At 40.0% G+C, this 21173-nt stretch overlaps 1 pseudogene; it reads left to right on the forward strand.

Annotated features, from left to right (window-relative positions):
• Positions 1-5209: 5209 nt before the first annotated feature.
• The window catches only part of LOC148999497 (wall-associated receptor kinase 2-like), a 38717-nt pseudogene continuing 22753 nt past the window's right edge, over positions 5210-21173 (forward strand).

A 21173-nucleotide genomic window follows, 5' to 3' on the forward strand; every position in this document is an offset into this window, starting at 1 on the left:
GCATTGGCCAGTCGACCCAAGCACTCGACCCAGGCTGAGAGCAAGGCCAAAAATAGGGATTTGAGGGTCTTCCACTATTCGGAATCAAACGAAACTTTAAACACATATTCTATAACATACCTAGCATGGAAAAATGGCTTTAAATCATATCCCACCAAGCTCTAAGGTCATCAACTAATCTTCTCTTCATCAAGGTGCAGTCTCTTCTCTATATCCAACACTGTCTTCAAGTATGGGGCATCATCTTCAATCTCCATAGGTTCGGAGTCGAACACTATATCTTCTACCAATATGGCCCATAGTTGACTTTCACTTCTACTTCGGGTCTTCAGACCTACAATCAAAGAGTATCCGGGTTAAGGTTAGGGCCGGGTTTCACAAGCATACATAGAGTTAGACTCATACATGCATTGTCTGTTTCATATGATATTGCATCATGCTATGTTTTTGCTATCCTGTTATTTATGTTATTATGAAATAACTTGCCTTGCTGAGTTCTTTCAAAGTCACTCCTTTCGTGCAAATACATTTTGTTAGATTATTCTATAGGTGTTGATGACTATGACGGCCAGTATGAAGAAGTGCAAACTGATGAAGCATACTACTCCTACGGTGCTAGCGGTTATGAAGATTACGGTGAAGATCCCTCGAGTGATCATGTTGCATACCAAAATTAGCCATACCTTGGAGTGGAAGCGGCCGTGCTTAGTTTCCTTTTTTTATGTTTATGAGGACACGCTTTATAAGTTAGAAGAAACATTAGTTTAGTTTGATTACTTCTTTCTTTCCTTCTTTTGGAATCGGTTGTAATCTTCTTTTACTTTTGAGCTACATTTCCGCTGTAATCGTGGAGTAACTTTTCCGTCTCACTCTACCTTTTGATTATATATATTGGTATCATTTCCGCACTCTGATGTTATTTCATTACATTGCTTTGATCTTCTATATAATATTGATAACCTTGATTTAGTCTTGTTCTTGACTGTATTATTGTGAATGTGGGAGGTTGATTTCCTCGATACTGGATCTTCGGGCTGTGGATCACACGTATGTCAAATAGGATACCGGCTAGGTGGATGTGATAGTGTTTGGCTAGGAATACCCCTGTTATATCAGACCCGATTTGGAAGGGTATTGAGACCGAACGACCCGTGGCAGCAATGGGGATTTGTGGGCGCTCAAGACCGGTAACCAACCTGTGAGAGAACATGATTCACATTGTGGGGACCATTTATTGGTAGGGTTGCAAATAGTAGACTTGGGCTCATGGGCACTCAAGACCGGTAGCCAACCCCTGAGAGGACATGAGAGCTTCCCGTCTATTATTTGTGGATGACCAATAGGGTTGATGAGTCCGTAGTTCGGGACTATGCTGATTCTATTGGGAAAGATACCGGAAAGGATCACCCGGGGCGAGGAATGGATGTATCTGGACCTGAGTTGATATAACTAAGTAGAAGACTTGCATTTGGCTAGGCTTTACCTTGACATGCGTTAATTTTTAGATCAATAGTGATGTGAGAGAGCAGTGACCTAAACCCTAGCCATGGAATGTCATGAGGGGTGTAGGACCCATTACCAAACGATGAACAGAGTGAGACCTACCCAAAAAAATATGGTGCTATGACTTAAAAGCATGTCTGCCAATAGAGACCAGCATACATACATAGAGTTAGAACTTATGAGGAACTTTTTTAAGTCTTTTGGTTGCATCCTCTTTTATTAATCTCATATTCGCTTTCACTTGAATCATCTCCAATTAACCTTCCAAACCTTGTACGCATGATGGCTTTTTGATCAGCTTCCCACAAACAGCGCCAACTGTTGTTGCAAAAATTCATATTTGACCGCACAAAAAAATGTACCTGCAAGAAAGTGCTCGATCGGGCTGGTCGAGTAACGCCTCCGACGATCAAGTCATCTAGAAGTAGAGTTTAGGAAGAAAAAAAAAACTCCCTAAGAAGATTATTCCAGAATGCTTACCTTACTATGGTGGGGACATAGGTATTTATAGCTTAGCAAAGGTTACCTTGGTTGTACGGTGACAGAACTTAAACTCCATCATTGCTCTTCAACTTGTACGAGAGAGTCTTATCAGTTGAGAGAAAGAGTTTATTTCATGCTGTAAATGTAGAGTTCGATCCGAACTTTGAATGCAACACAAACTTCCTGACTTCGTTAGAGTTTTTATTCCTAATTTTACAGATGTTGGTTGCAACTTAGAAGGTGTACGTTTCTGAACGCAGTCCCTGGGCTCGTTCATGGTCCGACCAACGGTTGGTCGATCCAATTCAACTCAAGTCAACCTAAACGGTTCATTATGAATTGCCCATAACAGGACCTTATGAAGTTTTGATTTAGTAAACATTATTTGTTTTGGTGAACGTTTTAAAGGATAGAAAAGCACCATGAACAGTTTTACACACTATGGTTTTGGTGTATATTGTGGTACGCACCCAAAACTGCTAGCAATTGCACCAGATTAGAATTTTTTTTTTTTTTTTCTTCAATGTTTTGGGATGGTATGATTTGTACAGGCAGTTTCACATTTTCCTGCCACACACATCCAAAAATTACGAGGTTCGTAGAAAAAAATATCTTCTGTTTTTTGTGTGGAGGAAATTCTTTATTTGATTTGTACGTCATCAAAATATTTTCTGTTTTATCATTTGTTCTTTTGTAAGGCAATATATTTTCTGTTTTATCATTTGTTCTTTTGTAAGGCAATAGTTTGATGAGTTTGCTTGACTACTTCGTCAACCGGTTTTAAGCTTCCCAAGTCATTTAGTCCACGAAGGAAAAATAATTGGGGGCTCGCAAACACGGCGGTTGCCATCCGGGCTGCTGCCCTGGATGATTCTAAGGAGCCTAAAGAATCTGATCTACGTGAGAAGAAACTTTTTATATAGATTTTTTATTTATTTATTTTTCTTTTAATTCTCATCTCACATTTTTTATTATTGTTTTTTTTTTTTGTGTCATGTTCTTTTTAAAAAAAATTCTATTGCGGCCTATACTAGTACTCAATCTACTCAAACTCCCCTATCAAAAGTTCACCTTTAATTCCTCCGGAATAGTAAATCCTAATTTCTTCCTTTTGTCTATAGTTTATAATACCCTATTTATACTCTTAATTTTTAATTATGAATATAAATGTTAACTGAAATCTGCTTTTGGCATTAATATCTATTAATAAATATTTAAATTCATTTTATTACTAATAAGATACAGATATGACAATAACCCTTTCTAATCGACAATTATTATTCGTTCAATAAAATAATCTATTTAACTTATTTTTTAGATATGTTTTCTTATTTTTATAAATTTTTTTACTTCAAGTATGTAAATACTTTTTGCAAATTTGAATTAAAATAAATAGTGAAGAAATTTAAGAAAATCGAAGAAAACTTAACCCACACAAATATCTTTTGGGCCAATTAAGTATCTACTTGATAATGCAACTTGAGTGTTGTAAATTTTATGAGCATAAGACATTAATTGCACTTTCCATTGTTATTTCTAGTGGTTGGATGTTTTGTACATTTTACGTGCATTCACACTTTTCCGTATGGCTATTTCTGTTTTATTTTTTTTAAGTGATCGTAGATCCATGGAAATGAAAAAAAAAAAAAACCAATTAGCGTATGCATTTCCTCCTGATTGAAAATTTCATGATGTTTGGTGTTGAGCGAGGAAAATAGGTTCTTCTAATGGTATTTAAATTTTATCTTCTACCTTGAACATTGGGGGGGGGGGGGGGCAAATGTATGTGGGCCAATGTGGGACCCGCTGTAGATTTCATCTCAAAATATATTATTATATTTTAATGTGGAGTCTACATTAAAAATTAGGTAAATTAATAGAAAAGTCATGAGTGTGAGAGAGAGAAAAGAATAATTTGAGAAAGAGAGAGTGAATACCTAATGTGTAGAAGATTTAGAAAAATTCCAAAATTTGCTAACTACTTCAATATTTGGTGAAACGTGTGAGAATAAATAGAAATGAAAATAGGAAAAAATATATAAGGAGAAATTCATGGATCGTAAGTTAGTTTTTATTTATAATTTAACCTTTTATTCCTTAAAACTAAAGATTTAATGATAACCATTAGATAAAGATTATGAATGACATTTGTACCCATCATCTTTATCTTAAATTTTTATTTTTAACTTTTGGAGGGGACCAAATAGTGATATTTCACATTAAAGATAGAGAAATAAGGAGAAAAACAAGAATATTTACAATTTCAAAAAATCGGAGGACCATGGCCCCCTCCGGTCCCAAGAGCCACTGATTATAAGTCCCATGGTGAATTCCTATATTGGTTTCTAGAGTTCTCAACGTACTTGTACAATGGAACCCTTATAGAATTATGTTACGTTGAAGTTCTCAATTAATTTTGAAATTTACTTCTCAACTGTTCTCCTTCATAGGATTCTAACCTAGGATTGGCAGATCAATTTCGGCTCATAAGCTTAGAAAATTTTGTAGGTAAATTTTTCTCAAACAACACTGCTCTTAAAAATGAAAAGAGTTGTAGGGAAGTTCACATCAATACAGTAAAGAACGAGAAATCACACTAGCAGGGTGGCAGACGTATGAACAATGAACACAATTGCTTAAAAATTGATGCAAGTGAAACATGCCCTGTCTTGCCTATCCAATTTTTAATGGAACCAAGTATTTTTGTAGAATTTTATCCTCCATTCACATCTCTGCATTATATATTAATAGAGTTTTTTTCTCTGCTCAGGGTGTTCTCCAGCGGACTTTCTCCTAATTTATGGAGAAAAAGTGTGAGAAAACATTTACTTCTAATGTGAAAAGTAGAGAATTCGGGGGGGGAAACAAAAAAGGGGCCGGGACCGACGAAGGAAAAGAAAAAAAAAGAAAGGGGGGGGAGCAAAAGAAGAGGGGGGGGGGCGGGGGCGGGGGGGGGGGAAAAAGGAAAGCGAGGGGGAGGGGGTAAAAAGGGGGGGGGTTGGGGTGGGTAAATAACGTGAAGTTTAAAAACCTTTTAGTAGAAATTGGTTGTGTGTTTAAATATGTTGGATATAAACAAATAAAAACATCAAGGTGACAATGCTTTATTAATAAGTAACTTTAAAAAACTCAACGATTGGCCCCCAAGTCAACGATTCCTTTTTCGAAACGATGCAAAAATTGTATAAAATCAGGAAGGTAGTTCCCATATCTTCGTTAAGCCATGGGTGCTTTTCTGTTGCTTAAGTTCTTCTTCCTGTTTTGGCCAGCTATGGCAACCTTAACTTTCCCAGTGCCTAAACCCAACTGCTCTGATCATTGTGCTATATCACAGTTCCATACACCTTTGGTTTTGGAGACGAACGTTGTTACAGATATGGTTTTTTCCTAACCTGCAGCGACACTCATTACGACCATCCAAAACTGTTCCTTGGGAAGGCAAATGTTGAAGTGAAGTGGACATTTCACTATTACAAGGCCAAATGCGAGTCCTCAACATCATAAGCCGGGATTGTTTCAACACATCGAGCTTGGCTTATGGGAACGGTAAGTTTCTCACTTTGACAAGGTATCCCATGAGCTTCTCCGACACTGACAACAGATTCACAGTTCTGGGTTGTGACACCAGGGCTCGATTTATCACCAACAATGGAAACTTCAAAAGTCAGTGCAGCATGGAATCCAGTTACAAGGGCGATTCTACCCAAGGATTCTGCAGACCAGACAGCGTTTGTTGCCAGATAACTATACCAAAGAGCCTAAAGAGATTCAACATAACAATAGGAAGCATTTACAACCACAGCAAGACCTTGAGTTTCAATCCCTGCGGCTACGCCTTCGTGGTTGACGTGAAATGGTATAACTTCCCTGAGTCCCATCTCAAGAATTTCAGCAACGATATCAACGAAAAAGGTATCCCGCGAGTCCTGGTTGTGTTGGATTGGGCAATAGAGATGCCAAATGGTTTGTCTTGTGAAGAAGCAAGAAAGAACCACACCACTTATGCTTGTGGCAAAAATTCTGAGAGCCATAAGTCCAAGAACGAGCTTGGATACAGCTGCAACTGTTCTAAAGGTTACCAAGGAAACCCTTAACTACCATATGGATGCCAAGGTAATTAAAATCCTCAACACTAATTGTTAGGTTTTTTATTAAAATCTATATTATCTATATATTAAGTTTCAAATTTAGTTTTTGCATTTCTTTTATTTAATTGTTTTGTTTGTGTGTGGGACCCATGAGGTAAGGGTGGTAATGAGGCACCATTAGTAAAGGAGGCCTTTCATGACCTTGGTTATGAGGCTCTTCATGACATTGGTCATGGGTCTTAAAGGTCTTGGTCATGGTGATGAGGTGGGGCTTACTTAAATGGTGGAATTTACTCAAATTCTAACTCTTGATCTTCATTTCTCATTTCAACTTCATGACCATTCATAGCCATTACCATGAGTGGGGTTAAGGTCTTTTAATGGATTAAATCCAATTCATTCCAAAGAAGTGAATATGAGATTTACTTCTCCAAGTAGTGGGGAGGTTAGGTCAAGGGGGTTTATTCACATTAGTGGAGGAGGGACAAGCCCATTGATTCTCCATTAGTGGAGAATTGATTCTCCCCCTTGTGAGAAGGTGCGGTTTGGGCCTATATAAACCCAACCCTTCCTTGCATGTGATGTGGCAATAGTGACACTCCTCAATCACATTATTTGTTTTACAAAGTTCATTTCTTTCTTGAGTTGTCTAAGTATTGTGCTCTAGCTTTTGGCTCATTGAAGGGACTAGAAGAACTACCTCATCTTCTAGTTGGAGGTTGCTTTATCTTGGAGGTGGTGATGCAAAGAACCCTTGGTAGTAGGGTGCATCAATTACCTTAAAGACAACACTCAATGTGTGACTCAACCTCATTGATCGATGGTTCGTTTGGTTGCAATTTCAAGCTCTCCGGATCGGCTAAGGATCTTCATCTTTCAATTGTGTTGGAATTTCATTTTTTGTATTTTGTAGAATTTGTAATACAATTACCCTAACTAGTTTAAGGTAATTGATCCTGAAAGATCCAATGGCACGTCTTGGAGATGGCGACTTCAACAAAAACGGAAACAACAACATTGAAGTTGTTGATGGAATTAACAACGGAGGAGATCCTTCAAACAATACCGTTGAAGGTAACGTCGACAAACAAGGTGACGACACATTCGTTGGTATAGATGGTATGAAATATCCATTCCTTGCTACCCATGATTCAATCCCCACTAATGTAATTCCAACAGTGACAGATCTTATCTCGGATTTGGGTAAGATGAAGATTGCCACTAAGTTTGACAAAATCGGTTAGTTTGGAGGTCAAAACTTCAAACGATGGAGGCAAATGTTGTTGTTTGTCTTAGCCCAAATTGGGGTGACATTTGCCTTGACTGAATCCATGCCAGAAAAAAGTAATGATCATATTAAGGAGGGCAAAAGGGTGGCTTGGATTCAAGTGGACTACCAATACAAGAATCGAATTTTAAATGCATTATCTGGTGACTTATACCATGTGTATAGTTCATTAGAATATACTTATTCGATTTGGGATGCTTTGGTTAAAAAGTAATATTTTGAAGATGTTGGTTCAAAGAAATACTTGGTGGCTAGCTTTCTAAATTTTTCTATGAAAGATAGTGACACCATATCAACCCAAATTGATCTATTTCAAATTGTAGTTGGGAAGCTAGCAAAAGAGAAAATTATCTTACCTGAAGAATTTGTAACCGGTACCTTGATTGAGAAACTTCCACCTTCATGGAATGCTTTCAAGATGTCTATGAAACATAAGAAGACGGGATTGACTTTAGACCAATTGGTTGGAAGGATCAAGATTGAAGAAAGGAACCGGTTCAAAGATAAGGGTGAAAAAGACCTTGGGGAAGTAAGCTTAAAAGCAAACTTGGTGGAAACCAACAAGCAAAACAAGAAGAGGAAAAACCATCAAGACTATGATGAGTCTTCTAAGAAGAAGAAATTAGCTTGTTTTGTTTGTGGAAAGGTTGGCCATTTCAAAAAAGATTGTAGGTTCAAGAAGGGAAAAAATGAAAAAATGTTTTCCTCCTATTCCATGTGCTCAAATGATGAAAATGTGTTTGTGGGAAAGGGATACCTTAGTGAGGGTTTGTTTGTTCTTAGTATTTCAAATGTTGTAATTGAGAACTCTAGCACTTATTCTGTTTACTTTGTTGTTTCGTTCAATACTTATGATTTGTGTCATAGTAGTGTGAAATATATCACCAAATTATGCAAGTTAGGGATGATCGCCGATAAGGTGGAATCTCCTAAGGACAAGTGTAAAACTTGTGTGGAGGCTAAGTTAACCAAAATGCCTCACAAGATTATGGATAGAAAGAGTGATCTCTTGGAATTGGTTCATAGTGACTTAAGTGACTATAAGTCATATGAGTCAATGAGAGCAAACAATTATGTTATCATCTTCATAGATGATTATTCTAGATATACCATGATATATTTGCTCAAATCAAAGGATGAGGCCGGAAAGACATTTATATCTTACAAAACAAAAGTTGAAAATCAACTTGGCAAGAAGATTAAAAGACTTAGAACCAATAGAGGGACTTGAGTATTTTAATCTTGATAAGTTTTGTGAGGAAAATGGAGTTATCCATGAACCGACCGCTCCTACTAACCGGAATCAAATGGGGTAGCGGAAATGAAAAATAGATCTCTTAAAAAGATGAGGAACTCCATGTTGTTGAGTTCTAATGTACCACTTGATATGTGGGGGAAGCCATGTTGACATCTTGTTATCTTTAAAAAAGAATAAGATGTACAATGGTAAAAGGAGGCATATACGCCTTAGACACAATCTTTTGTGACAGTACATAAATGAAGAAATGATAGCTATCGATTATGTGAAGTCAGAAAAGCTGACATGTTCACAAAGGCTATGTCTGTCAAAATCTTGTGTGTTGCATCTACAGGAATGGGGTTAATGCTTAATCCTCGGGTCACATGATGGATACCCTCCATGTGTGAAGAGGTTAAATACCTGAATTAGGTTCAAGGGGGACAAACAAAGTCATGGGAAGACTGGTTCAGTACTACTATTTATAATTATTCCATTCTAGGGTGTAGATGAAGGAAATAGTACTACCACAAGGGTAAGGTTGAGCGAAGCTCTTAATTAGTCTAATCCCAAGGAGTGTGGGGGTGTGTTACTTGTGGTACACATTAGAGACTAACCTAAGTGGATGTAGGTGGTTTGGCTGCCGCCAATGAGAACTAATGGGCAAGTTCTTTAAACATTCATGAATCTAGGATAAGGGACATGGCCAGTTCAAAAGCCCAATGTGTAGTATAAAAGGTAGCTCCAAAAGTAGACCTTTAGGACATAGATGATGAGACGGTCAACTATGCTAATGAGGAAAGGTTCAAGGAGTATGACTCTACCCGTACTTTGTAGTGCATCTCATTAGACCTAGTGTAGGTTCAAGTCTGAAAGTGTCACGCCCTCCCAGCCGGTACCCTATCTGGCATACCCGAGAGTGTGATCCACAGCCCGAAGATCAGGTATCGAGTGATCAACCTCCCACATAAACAATAACATAATCATGAACAATCATAACAAGAGTGCGGAAGATAAATCATAGATCCATTAAAGAAAGAATGAATCATAAATGAATCAGAATAATAATTATAATCAGAGTATCAAACAGATAAGTAAAGCGAGGCAAAAATCCCACTTTACAACCAGCGGAAAAGTAGCTCTAAAAGAATAAACTAAATAAAATCTAATCCCAGTAACTAGTACATTGGGTAACTAAATTGTTCTCCACTTTATAGACAACATCCTTATAAGTGTAAATCTCATAAATGGCACAAGGACGCTTCCACTCGATGGTCGGACTAAGCATCGTACGGAGCATAACCACTCGCGGGATCTTCAGAGTAATTGTGGTAACCGCAATCACCTTCCTGGAGATATGCCTCTTCGCCTTGCGCTTCTTCATAGGGACCGTCATAGTACTCAAGACTGCAGGATAGTCTAACAACATTGTACAATAAAGGAATAAGTTTCAAAGAAACTCAAGAAGGCAGTTAAAAATCCATAATAACATAAATGGCAGAATTCCAGAACAAACATAAATGCAATATGATATGAGACAAGCAATGAATGAATGAATCTAACTCTATGTATGCTGGTCTCTATTGGCAGACATGCTTTAAGTCATAGCACCGTACTTCTTTAGGAAAGTCCACTCACATCCTCAACCATTTAAGATATCTTGGATTCTCTCACGGATCATTTCACCGGTCTTGAGCAGCCGATTGGTAATGGGTCCTTCATCCCTCAAGACAAACCATGGCAGGGGGTTAAGTCAACACACTCTCTCACAACCATTTGGTATAAGTACTGGCGCATGTCAGGGTAAAACCTAGCCAAATGCAAGTCTTCTACTTAGTTACATCAAGTCAGATCCAGATACTTCCATTCCTCGTCCCTGACGATCCTTTCCGGTATCCTTCACACTAGAGTCAGCGTATCCTATGGCACCGACCAACTCGGACTACGGACTCATCAACCCTATTGATCATCCACATATGGTAAACGGGAAGCTCTCACGTCCTCTCACGGGTTGGTTACCGGTCTTAAGCGCCCGTGAGCCCAAGTCTAACCATATGCAACCCTACCAATAAATGGCCCCCACAATGTGATTCCTGTCCTCTCACGGGTTGGTTACCGGTCTTGAGCGCCCATGAATCCTCATTGCTACCACGGGTCGTTCGGTCTCAATACCCCTCCGATTAGGGTCCCGACATAACAGACATCCTAGCCAAACACTACTAGACAATCCTAGATATGTCATCCAACAGTTTAGGAAGGTGTCCAGAGGGCATCTCCGGAAACATCCCATAATATTCCCGTAGTAGTCCAAGGACAGAAGTGTCGAAAGGACACCTCTCCTTTCCAAACCATACTTAAGCATACACATGCATCAATTCATATCATCACATATATGGTAACTTCATATATGGAAAGAAATCAAGAATTACAATCACTTGTATAACATTGGTAAGTAAATCATACATGAATCAATTCAATATGAATAAGTAATGCTACCGTAATCAAAGTTATGCAACAGTAGAATATCATTGTAAGAATCTAATTTAGGAATCATATCTATGATATTCAAATATAGAAACTAGATTCATGCTATTTATGTAATTAAGGAAATAACCATCCTTACCTTTTATAACTCGCAAAGGAATCCTAAGAAATCAAGTAAGATCTTGGCAAACTTGAGAAGAAGGTCCTAAACAAGTATATACAACATATTAGGAAAGATCCCTAACAGAAAAGATATCAAAACATCCGAAACAGACCAAATCTGGAGTTGCTGTACTCATTGGTCGAGTGGATTGGTCGAGTGGTCCAGTCGACCAATCAGTCGACCAATGCAGACAGTAGCCTATAAAATCAGAGTTTTAAGATATGAAATCCGAATTTGGTGGTTCAAAAGGGTACTAATCAAGGGGTAGACTACATCAGTAGTATTCTAACATATAGGGGACCTCAAAACACTAATCCAATCAAGGTATCAAGATCCAAATTAGGAAACAAAAGTTACCATAATTAAATCAACCATGGATCTTGATGAATTTGAAGTAGAAAACAAAGACAAGAACAATAGGAGGATGGATCGTTGCTTTCAGTAATGGTATCATGAAAACATACATAGATCTTCATGGAATAAGGCTTAGAAGTATAAATCTAAATAAGGAAATAAAACCTACAGTCTGATGGACAATCTGAGCGGACAATTCAGACATTGGAAGACATGCTCAGATCTTGTGTGGTGGATATGGGTGGTAATCGGGATGAACACCTAGCTTTGGTTGAGTTTGCCTATAACAACAGTTATCAAGCCACAATAGGCATGGCTCCATTCAAGGCTTTGTATGGCAGTACTTGTAGGACACCTTTGTACTGGACTGAGACAGGTGAAAGAAAAGTCTTAGGTCCCGAGATGATTGAAGCTACAAGTGCTATGGTAGATATGATAAGAGAAAGGATTAAGTCTGCCCAGTCAAGACAGAAATCTTATGCTGATAAGAGAAGGACCGATTTGGAATTTCAAGTTGGAGAGAAGGTCTTTCTGAAGGTCTCACCAATGAAGGGTGTGATGAGATTCAATGTTAAGGGAAAGCTTAGCCCTCGTTACATTGGACCTTTCGAGATTTTGGAAAAGGTTGGACCTGTTGCGTATCGATTGGCATTACCTCCGCCTCTTGCTGGTGTGCACAATGTGTTTCATATTTCGATGCTCCGAAAATACATAGAGAATCCGGAAAACATTTTGCAGCAAGCACCTGAAGGACTTAGTGCTGATTTGACCTATGATGAAGAACCGGCCGAAATCTTGGATAGGAATGACAAGCAACGCGGAATCGCGCCATTCCTTTGGTGAAGATTCGGTGGAAGAACCATACCCCTGAAGAAGCTTCTTGGGAGAAGGAAGAAGATATGAAGGAGAAGTTTCCTTACCTCTTTGGAAGCACAGTACGCTTTCAATTTCGGGGATGAAATTTCTTTAAGGGGGGGAGAATGTAAAACCCAGCCCTAACCTTGACCCGGAAACCTTGTTATTTGTAGGTCCGATGACCCGAAGTAAAGTAAGAAGTCAGCTTTGGGCCATCCCAAGAGAGGACTTGGTGTCCGGCTTTGAATCCATGAAAGTTGATGATGAGGTACTATTTATGGAAACCGAATCCCGATGAAGATCTAATTAGTTGATGGACTTGGAGTGCTCTCTATCTTGGTTTGAAGGCATTTCTACCTATTAGGTAAGTCACTTGACTTGTGTGCAAAACCCCTTTAGGATTGGATTTGATCTGGACCTTCAATTCCCTGTTTTGGTCTTGTCGTCAAGATTGGTCGACCGATTGGTCGACTGGGCGGCACTCGACCAATCCACTCGACCAATGAGTGCTGTCTTTGGCAATTAGGTTGTTCTTGCTCTATTTAAGTCCAATCTCGAGTCCACTTCGTATTTGCTGCCTCCAAACTCTCTCGAACGAACCAAAGACCTCTGCAAGTCATCTCTCTTGCATCCTTGGTGTTTTCTTGACGGATCTTCGTCGAAACTCTTCTTTTTGCATCAAAAGGTATGTCTACTCTCTCTTCTTCTCCTCCATCTTTGTTTTCTTTCCTTTTTGAGTTGAGACAGTAGAAGAGATGCTGCATTCTCTGTTGCAAACATCTCTGAACATGTTCTCATGATCATCCTAAGGATTTGAGGCTAGAACAATGATCTTAAGCATGATCATTGCAAGCTTTTGAAGGAATCATGATCAAACCATGATCTAATCTCTGTTAAACTTCTAATCTGAATTCTGATCTCTTTGGATCTTCTATGCTGATCATGTTAGTAGTTAATTACTGTGTTTTCTTTCCATGATCCATAATCTATAGATTTCTAGTTGTTCTCTTCTACCATACTATGTGTTCTTCATGATGCATGATAGTTACATATATGGTAGGTTTTATTTCCTTATTTAGATTTATACTTCTAAGCCTTATTCCATGAAGATCTATGTATGTTTTCATGATACCATTACTGAAAGCAACGATCCATCCTCCTATTGTTCTTGTCTTTGTTTTCTACTTCAAATTCATCAAGATCCATGGTTGATTTAATTATGGTAACTTTTGTTTCCTAATTTGGATCTTGATACCTTGATTGGATTAGTGTTTTGAGGTCCCCTATATGTTAGAATACTACTGATGTAGTCTACCCCTTGATTAGTACCCTTTTGAACCACCAAATTCGGATTTCATATCTTAAAACTCTGATTTTATAGGCTACTGTCTGCATTGGTCGACTGATTGGTCGACTGGACCACTCGACCAATCGACTCGACCAATGAGTACAGCAACTCCAGATTTGGTCTGTTTTGGATGTTTTGATATCTTTTCTGTTAGGGATCTTTCCTAATATGTTGTATATACTTGTTTAGGACCTTCTTCTCAAGTTTGCCAAGATCTTACTTGATTTCTTAGGATTCCTTTGCGAGTTATAAAAGGTAAGGATGGTTATTTCCTTAATTACATAGATAGCATGAATCTAGTTTCTATATTTGAATATCATAGATATGATTCCTAAATTAGATTCTTACAATGATATACTACTGTTGCATAACTTTGATTACAGTAGCATTACTTACTCATATTCAATTGATTCATGTATGATTTACTTACCAATGTTATACAAGTGATTGTAATTACTGATTTCTTTCCATATATGAAGTTACCATATATGTGATGATATGAATTGATGCATGTGTATGCTTAAGTATGGTTTGGAAAGGAGAGGTGTCCTTTCGACACTTCTGTCCTTGGACTACTACGGGAATATTATGGGATGTTTCCGGAGATGCCCTCTGGACACCTTCCTAAACTGTTGGATGACATATCTAGGATTGTCTAGTAGTGTTTGGCTAGGATGTCCTGTTATGTCAGACCCTAATCGGAGGGGTATTGAGACCGAACGACCCGTGGTAGCAATGGGGATTTATGGGCGCTCAAGACCGGTAACCAACCCGTGAGAGGACAGGAATCACATTGTGGGGACCATTTATTGGTAGGGTTGCATATGATTAGACTTGGGCTCACGGGCGCTTAAGACCGGTAACCAACCCGTGAGAGGACGTGAGAGCTTCCCGTTTACCATATGTGGATGACCAATAGGGTTGATGAGTCCGTAGTCTGAGTTGGTCGGTGCCATAGGATACGCCGACTCTAGTGTGAAGGATACCGGAAAGGATCGTCGTGGACGAGGAATGGAAGTATCTGGATCCGACTTGATGTAACTAAGTAGAAGACTTGCATTTGGCTAGGTTTTACCCCCGACATGCGCCAAGACTTATACCAAATGGTTGTGAGAGAGTGTGTTGACTTAACCCCCGCCATGGTTTGTCCCGAGGGATGAAGGACCCTTTACCAATCGGCTGCTCAAGACCGGTGAAATGATCCGTGAGAGAATCCAAGATATCTTAAATGGTTGAGGATGTGAGTAGACTTTCCTAAAGGAGTACGGTGCTATGACTTAAAGCATGTCTGCCAATAGAGACCAGCATACATAGAGTTAGATTCATTCATTCATTATTTGTCTCATATCATATTGCATTTATGTTTGTTCTGAATCCCGCCATTTATGTTATTATGGATTTTTAATCGCCTTACCGAGTTTCTTTGAAACTCATTCCTTTATTGTACAATGTTGTTAGACTATCCTGCAGGTACTGAGTACTATGACGGTCCCTACGAAGAACCGCAAGGCGAAGAGGCATATCTCCAGGAAGGTGATTGCGGTTACCACAATTACTCTGAAGATCCCGCGAGTGGTTATGCTCCGTACGATGCTTAGTCCGACCATTGAGTGGAAGCGTCCTTGTGCTATTTATGAGATTTACACTTACAAGGATGTTGTCTATAAAGTGGAGAACAATTTAGTTACCCAATGTACTAGTTACTGGGATTAGATTTTATTTAGTTTATTCTTTTAGAGCTACTTTTCCGCTGGTTGTAAAGTGGGATTTTTGCCTCGCTTTACTTATCTGTTTGATACTCTGATTATAATTATTATTCTGATTCATTTATGATTCATTCTTTCTTTATTGGATCTATGATTTATCTTCCGCACTCTTGTTATGATTGTTCATGATTATGTTATTGTTTATGTGGGAGGTTGATCACTCGATACCTGATCTTCGGGCTGTGGATCACACTCTAGGGTATGCCAGATAGGGTACCGGCTGGGATGGCGTGACATACATAGATCTTCATGGAATAAGGCTTAGAAGTATAAATCTAAATAAGGAAATAAAACCTACCATATATGTAACTATCATGCATCATGAAGAACACATAGTATGGTAGAAGAGAACAACTAGAAATCTATAGGTTATGGATCATGGAAAGAAAACACAGTAATTAACTACTAACATGATCAACATAGAAGATCCAAAGAGATCAGAATTCAGATTAGAAGTTTAACAGAGATTAGATCATGGTTTGATCATGATTCCTTCAAAAGCTTGCAATGATCATGGTTAAGATCATTGTTCTAGCCTCAAATCCTTAGGATGATCATGAGAACATGTTCAGAGATGTTTGCAACAGAGAATGCAGCATCTCTTCTACTGTCTCAACTCAAAAAGGAAAGAAAAGCAAAGATGGAGTAGAAGAAGAGAGAGTAGACATACCTTTCGATGCAAAAAGAAGAGTTTTGACGAAGATCCGTCAAGAAAACACCAAGGATGCAAGAGAGATGACTTGCAGAGGTCTTTGGTTCGTTCCAGAGAGTTTGGAGGCAGCAAATACGAAGTGGACTCGAGATTGGACTTAAATAGAGCAAGAACAACCTAATTGCCAAAGACAGCACTCATTGGTCGAGTGGATTGGTCGACTGGTCCAGTCGACCAATCAGTCGACCAATGCTGACAGCAAGACCAAAACAGGGAATTGAAGGTCCAGATCAAATCCAATCCTAAAGGGGTTTTGCACACAAGTCAAGTGACTTACCTAATAGGTAGAAATGCCTTCAAACCAAGATAGAGAGCACTCCAAGTCCATCAACTAATTAGATCTTCATCAGGATTCAGTTTCCATAAATAGAACCTCATCATCAACTTGCATGGATTCAAAGCCAGACACCAAGTCCTCTACTGGGATGGCCCAAAGCTGACTTCTTACTTTACTTCGGGTCATCGGACCTACAAATAACAAGGTTTCCGGGTCAAGGTTAGGGCTGGGTTTTACATTCTCCCCCCCTTAAAGAAATTTCGTCCCCGAAATTGAAAGCGTACTGTGCTTCCAAAGAGGTAAGGAAACTTCTCCTTCATATCTTCTTCCTTCTCCCAAGAAGCTTCTTCAGGGGTATGGTTCTTCCACCGAATCTTCACCAAAGGAATGGCGCGATTCCGCAGCTGCTTGTCCTTCCTATCCAAGATTTCGGCCGGTTCTTCATCATAGGTCAAATCAGCACTAAGTCCTTCAGTGCTTGCTGCAAAATGTGTTCCGGATTCTCTATGTATTTTCGGAGCATCGAAATATGAAACACATTGTGCACACCAGCAAGAGGCGGAGGTAATGCTAATCGATACGCAACAGGTCCAACCTTTTCCAAAATCTCGAAAGGTCCAATGTAACGAGGGCTAAGCTTTCCCTTAACATTGAATCTCATCACACCCTTCATTGGTGAGACCTTCGGAAAGACTTTCTCTCCAACTTGAAATTCCAAATCGGTCCTTCTCTTATCAAGCATAAGATTTCTCTCTCGATCAAGTGGACTTAATCCTTTCTCTTATCATATCTACCATAGCACTTGTAGCTTCAATCATCTCAGGACCTAAGACTTTTCTTTCACCTGTCTCGACCAAGACAAAGGTGTCCTACAAGTACTGCCATACAAAGCCTTGAATGGAGCCATGCCTATTGTTGCTTGATAACCGTTGTTATAGGCAAACTCAACCAAAGCTAGGTGTTCATCCCAATTACCACCCATATCCACCACACAAGATCCGAGCATGTCTTCCAATGTCCGAATTGTCCGCTCGGATTGTCCATCGACCGTGGATGATGAGCTGTACTCAAGTTCAATTGGGTTCCCAAGGCCTTCGCAAACTATTCCAAAACCTTGAGGTGAACCTAGGATCACGATCCGAAACAATACTCAATGGCACACCATGCGGACGAACCACATTATCCACATAAAGCCTTGCTAGCTTATCCAGTAGTATGAGTGATCTTCATAGGAATGAAATGGGCTGATTTGGTCAACCTATCAACAATCACCCACACAAGTGTCATTGCCTTTACTTGTCCGAGGCAAGCTAGTCACAAAGTCCATGGAGATATCCTCCCACTTCCAACTAGGAATAGGAAGGGGCTGAAGTAATCCAGATGGAGGTTGTCGAACGGCTTTCACACGTTGGCAAGTCTCACACTTGGCAACAAAATCATCAACATCCGCCTTTAGACCAATCCACCAAAAATGTTCCTTCAAGTCCTTGTACATCTTGGTGCTTCCCGGTGTGTCGATGAAAGACCGACCGGTGTGCTTCCTTCAATATTTCTTTCTTAACTTCTTCGTTTGCAGCACACACACAGTCTTCCTCTAAACAACAAAGCACCATCCATGGATATACCAAAGTCGGGGTCCGACTCGGATTCGAAGAAATCTTCTCAACTTTGATCAAAATCTCTTGATCGAACTCTGTGAGCAACAATCTTATCTCTAAGACCAGATCTTGCCATCATGGCGTAAAGAATAAAATCAGAATTCTCGTGGACGATTTCCAAATCAAAACTCTCAATAGAAGACCACAATGGTAAACTCAAAGCATTCAAATCCAAAGTCTTCTTCTGGTTCTTCCTACTAAGAGCATCAGCAACAACATTTGCTTTCCTAGGGTGATACTGAATATCACAATCATAATCGGAGACTAGTTCCAACCATCTCCTTTGTCTCATGTTCAACTCCTTTTGGGTAAAGAAGTATTTCAAACTCTTATGATCCGTGAAAATGGCAATCTTCTCACCGTAAAGATAATGTCTCCAAATCTTCAAAGCAAAGACAACGGCGGCAAGTTCTAGATCGTGAGTGGGGTAATTCCGCTCATAATCCTTCAATTGCCGAGAAGCATAGGCTACGACCTTGCCATGTTGCATCAGTACACAACCCAAACCAATCTTTGACGCATCGGTATAAACCGTCATACCACCGGAACTATCAGGTATAGTCAAAACCGGGGCACTTGTCAATCTATCCTTCAACTCTTGGAAATTCTTCTCACAGGCGTCAGACCAAACAAACTTCTCTTCTTTCCTGGTCAACTTAGTCATAGGAGCAGCCAACCGAGAAAAGTTCTCAATAAACCTTCGGTAGTAACCCGCCAATCCAAGAAAACTTCTTATTTCCGTTACTGACTTCGGTCTCTCCCAATCAGCCACAGCTTGGACCTTTTCAGGATCGACACGAATACCTTCGGCTGAAACTACATGACCAAGGAATACCACTCTCTTAAGCCAGAAATCACACTTGCTAAACTTAGCGAACAACTTCTTTTCTCGCAACCTTTGCAAAGTGAAACTTAGATGACTCGCATGCTCTTCTTCGCTCTTCGAATAGATCAAGATGTCATCAATGAAAACAATCACAAACTTATCAAGTACATCATGAAATACTCGGTTCATGAGGTCCATGAACACCGCAGGAGCATTGGTCAATCCGAAGGGCATGACTCTAAACTCGTAGTGACCATACCGCGTTCGGAAAGCTGTCTTGAAGATATCACTAGACTTCACTTTCAATTGGTGATATCCGGACCTTAAGTCAATCTTTGAGAACACAACTGCACCCTTCAACTGATCGAAGAGATCATCGATTCTGGGCAGCGGATATCTATTCTTGATAGTCAACTTATTCAACTCACGGTAGTCGATGCCCAAGCGCATACTACCGTCTTTCTTCTTGACGAACAAGACCGGAGCTCCCCAAGGTGACACACTAGGCTGTACGAAACCTCTATCAATGAGCTCATTCAACTGATTTTGCAACTCTTTTAACTCAGTAGGAGCCATCCTATACGGAGCTTTAGATACCGGAGCAGCACCAGGGACGAGATCAATAGAGAATTCGACATCTCTGTCCGGAGGCACTCCGATAGATCATCGGGGAAGACATCAACAAAGTCGCAGACAACTCGACTTCGTCGACTCTTTTCTCCACTATACCCTTGCCTTCGGATGATGCATCATCCACTAGGGCATAGACTTGCATCAGTCAGTGACAACACCTTCCTACAAACCCTTCTCTTTTCACCCCGAAATTCAAAGACCGGACTTCCACAAATATGGAACTGAATCTTCTTTGAGGAACAAAGGAACACAGCTTTGTGGGCTGTCAACCAATCAATTCCCAAAATAACATCGAAGTCCTTCATGTCAAGAATCACAAAATTGGCTTCCAAGTTCTTCTCACCAATCAACACAGGACATTTAGATAACCCCTTATCTAGTTTCACAACAGACCAGTAGGTGTACTAATCAATAAACAACTAGACAACTTCTCGGGATTAGGTTAGTCTTCTTGATGAATGCAGATGACATGAACGAATGAGATGCACCCGTATCAAATAAGACAAATGCAGAAATAGAAGCGACTAACAATGTACCCGTAATCACTTCATGGCTTGGATCCTGCTCAAGACCGGAAATACCGAAAACTCTACCGAGGGAGGAGCAGGAGCACTCTTCACCACTGGGGCAGGCCGCCTTCGGACAGGCACGAGCAAAATGACCAGCTTGCTTGCAGTAGAAGCAAACAGATTGCTGGATCCAACAGGGGTGGCTGCAACAGAGGGCTTCCCGAACAAAAGGCCTTGCACTTACACTTGCACTTGCACTTGCTGGTGGTCGGTTTCCGCCATACTCGTCTAAACTGGCCGGGCTGCTGAAAACCCGTGTTCGACCTACACTCTTAGCCCGAAAGGTAGGAGTGGGGTAGGGTGTAGGTCTCACAAAACGACGGTCATTGCGATCCACCAAACCAGAATTCCTTGACTCGCCAAGGCTTTTGCACACGAGCACTTTCCTTCTCTCGTTTCTTCCAACTTCTTCGAGTTCTCGCACCACTTGAGCATAGCTCACTATAGGCTGGACTGTGAGGTAAGCTTTAATGGCAGGGCGCAGTCCTTTGAAGAACTTCTTTGCTTTGGCGAGGTCTTCCTTCAAAGAATCTGGAGCAAAGAAATGAAGCTCCTCGAACTTCTCGTTGGTACTCCAACACAAACAGAGTTCCTTGAGTCGAAACATAAACTCAGCTTCCTTCGCATCCTTCACCGCCTCGGGAAAGTAGTTCATACAAAAAGCCTCTTTGAATAACTCCCAAGTTACAACTCCCGCATGCAAACCTTCCAAAACAGGACGAGTGGAGATCCACCATGCATCAGCTTCTTGTTGCAACTTCGCTCAAGAAACAAAATCTTCCGAGCTTCCGAGCATTGCAGATGTCGGAAAGCCTTCTCCAACTCACGAAGCCACTTGTTAGGAAACAAGGGGTCCTTGGTAACTCCAAGAAAAGTGGGTACTTGCATCTTCGTAAAACTCTCCATCAAAGTAGTATGAGGAGTTCCAG

The sequence above is a fragment of the Hakea prostrata genome, chromosome 11 (genome assembly GCF_041222555.1).
Source record: "Hakea prostrata isolate BN-2017 chromosome 11, UWA_Hpros_2, whole genome shotgun sequence".
Taxonomy (NCBI): domain Eukaryota; kingdom Viridiplantae; phylum Streptophyta; class Magnoliopsida; order Proteales; family Proteaceae; genus Hakea; species Hakea prostrata.